Source organism: Meriones unguiculatus, chromosome 1 (assembly GCF_030254825.1).
Source record: "Meriones unguiculatus strain TT.TT164.6M chromosome 1, Bangor_MerUng_6.1, whole genome shotgun sequence".
Classification (NCBI taxonomy): Eukaryota; Metazoa; Chordata; class Mammalia; order Rodentia; family Muridae; genus Meriones; species Meriones unguiculatus.
The window spans coordinates 187,647,588-187,650,969 of record NC_083349.1 but is presented as its reverse complement, the minus strand read 5'-3'; the positions used below and the strand labels follow the sequence as shown (position 1 = coordinate 187,650,969).

Sequence of the window (3,382 nt, the reverse complement as noted above, 5' to 3'; positions counted from 1 at the left end):
GACAAGTCTGCACCTTCCATGTCGCCTCTAATGTGCTTCTGCACAGAGATCCTGGTGGTATGAGCTCTCAGTATCCAATGCGAGGTAAAGTGCTACCGGTCAGTCAGTCAAGGGTGTGGGGAATAACCACAGCATCTATTCCAGTTTTCTAAGGAACTATTTCTTTAATCTTGGCACGATGAATAGGCAGATAAAATTGATAGTCAGGAAGACAGACAGATGATAGATAGATGGATAGGTAGGTAGATAGATGGATGGATGGATGGATGGATGGATGGATGGATGGATGGATAGGCAGGCAGGCAGATAGATAGATAGATAGATAGATAGATAGATAGATAGATAGATAGATAGACAGATAGACAGACAGATGCTGTATAAATAGGCCTACAGACAGTTGTGTAAATATGGCTTCAAACATGTAAAATGTCTTAACATGGCTTATCTGAGATGGTCTACTTCATAAATGGAGATAGAAGACACCCATGACAAAAACAAGATATATAATATCCTAGTCATATGAAATATACATATAAATTAATGTATAAGTTTAGTTAACATGTAATATATTTTACTTATGCTTTTAATAATATATTTGAAAAAATGATTAGCAAAATTTACTAATGTCTATTTCAATGGAATCTTAGGCAAACTACACATTCTCTTTTTTTCTTTATGTTGATTGAATTAGTTATGATAACAATGCTCTGCTACTTTTTTATGTCATTACTTACTGTTATTTATATTAATAAGTATATTCATGTGTATTGGGAAATGGATTCTATATCCTAAAATTTATATTTTATTGAATTCATATCGTTATATGACAAGTCTATTTAATAGTGAAAAGGTATGAAAAAAATAAATTAAATAAGACAATGAATGATATAAAGGGGAAAAGTCCTGTCTCTTCATAACCTTAACATTAGTGGTTCCCGGATACCTCAAACCCACGTAAAGCACAGTTGCATGTGTTTGTACTCTAAGCATTCCTAATGGTAAGGTGGACGCCGAGACAGGTGAATCACCACAAGCTCACAGTGCTGGTAGTCTCATATAAGCAGCAGTGAAGAGAGTCTGTCTCAAACAAGGCTGGGACAAATAAGATCTTCTATGCCACATAGTCCCACCATGATATTCTGTGCAGCCACAGACCCAAAGCCTTGGAACCAACCAACAATGGACTGAAGTGCCGGAAACCACATAACAAAATAATCCTTTCCTCCATTTAAGCTCATGATTTCAGACAATTAGTCATGGTAACAGAAAGCTGACAAATACACAAAGATAAAGGCAAACACAGCAGTGTGCTAAGCTGATCTGAAGACACTGGGCCAGCCCCCCAGTTATTCACCCAAGTCCTCCTTCCCATAAAGTATAAAACAAGCAAACAACTAAGCACAGTTTCTCTGGCTCCTTTTTTACAGTTTTTATTTTTAATTTGTATTGGAATGACCTCTACCCCACTAGTATTTCAGTGCCACACATGAAAACATTTTTTAAAGGCTTGTTGTTTTATTTTAATGACTGATTCATGTGAGGCCACAGCCAAGCCACTATTACAGACACAAGGGAAGTTTTATTTCTTGGTCTCTTCCTCTTTGGGCAGTCTTGATGATCTCTTCCTTCTTGGCCTGGAGGTGCTCCTTCTGGCGCTTCATGCTTCATTGGTCTTAGATCTGCGAGCCTCATTCCAGTCAGCCAGGAGCTTCTCGCAGGCCTTGTCCTGCCTTCGACTTGTGAATGGGCTCCATGAGAATCTGCTTGTTTCTGAATACATTCCCTTTGACCTTCAGGTACAGACTGTGATGCATATGGGAGTCAATCTTCTTAGATTCACGGTGTCTCCTGAGGAGCTGGCGCAGGGTCCTCATTCTTCATCCAGGTCATCTTCTTGGGTATCTGAGCAATGGCCATACCCTTCTGCTCACCTATGCCCATATGCCTGCCCTTTTGTTGAGCCGAGGTGTTTTTCTAACATCGAGCCCAGGAATGGACCATCACAGGCTTCCAGATGATCAGCCCATCATCTTTGATTAGCTTCCTGATTTGCTGACGGGAGTTGACATCAGCGATTTCGTTGGTCTCATTGGGGTCCAACCAGACCTTCTTTTTGCCACAGAGGAAGACACTAGAGGCAGCCCTCTTCTGTAGCCTGAGCACACTCATGGCTGCAGACGCAGCGATGAACAGCACATGAGAACATTTAGTCACATTCAGACAACTGTGTGGCCACTGAGAAGTTCTTATACCCGGATTTGAGTAGCAAGCACAGGGAGGACAGAAGAGCACCTCTATGACAACCAGGTTTATCTCTCAATGCCCTGCCATTGCCCTTCCCCTCTTGAGGCAGGAAGTGGCTCTAAGCTAAGCGGCGTGAGCTCAATATAGGCTCTGCATATTACGTTCACACGAAGCCAGCATCAGAGTGAGCGCTTCCCGGAGAAATTCAGCGCTCACCTACATATGTTCTAGACCCACTTATTTCCAGCTCACGCATTCATAATTTAAAATTACTCCAGGCAATCTGGAGGATGTCCCTTAACATAGACAGTAGGAGTGAGCATCCCCCCCAAAGAATATTAATATAGTTGTTACGAATAAGGAAAAGGAGTCCATAAACAATTTGTTCTCGCGCCTACTGCCAGAAAGTCTCCGTATTAACATGCAAAAGCTAAAAGCATTGTCTCTGTCGTTCCTCTAAATTAAACTGCAAAGTTTAGCATAGAATACTGCTGTGCACATTAATTTGATTTGTTTTCTGGTGGCACATTGTTCTATTAATTTATCCTGGAAAATAGCCCAGGCAAGCAACTAAAAGATCAAAGATTCATCTTTCCTCCCATCGGTTCTGCTATCACCTTGATCAGACAGCTGCACCTGTGTGTTAAGACGTCTAGCGTGTACTTTTCCCATTGTAGCTACTTCCAATAAAGGCATTATACCCACCTAAATTTATGGAATCACATGGGTATACAACAGAAACATACAGAGGTGTGTTGCAAGTGCGGGCTTCCCTTCCCAGAGCTGGCTCTGGCCACCTCCCGTCTTCATGCTTTCCAAGCTGTCACTCTGCCCTCATCTCTTCAGTCTTTTATTTTGAGCATTGCCTTTAAACTGTCTATCTTGCCACCCCACATCTCTCCTGGCTGTCCTCCTCTCTTCTCTCTTCATGAGAACAGTCATTAGCCTAAGGGTACTTCTACTCTCCCCCCAGACAGACTCCTGGCACCTAATGACCTGCCTAGGGAGCTTAGCAACTTCCAGCCACATGTATTTCCAATCTATCCTCTAAGATGAAGCATAAGATAGTTTATTCACTTTGTATTCTAGCTGTAGCCCCTTCCCATCCCCTCCCCATCCATCCTCCCTTCCTCTTCTT

General features: G+C 42.0%; 1 pseudogene; it reads right to left on the bottom strand.

The window, feature by feature from the left end:
• Window positions 1-1,579: 1,579 nt before the first annotated feature.
• LOC110550936 (large ribosomal subunit protein eL19-like) lies at window positions 1,580-2,169 on the bottom strand (annotated as a pseudogene).
• Between the last annotated feature and the right edge of the window lie 1,213 nt (window positions 2,170-3,382).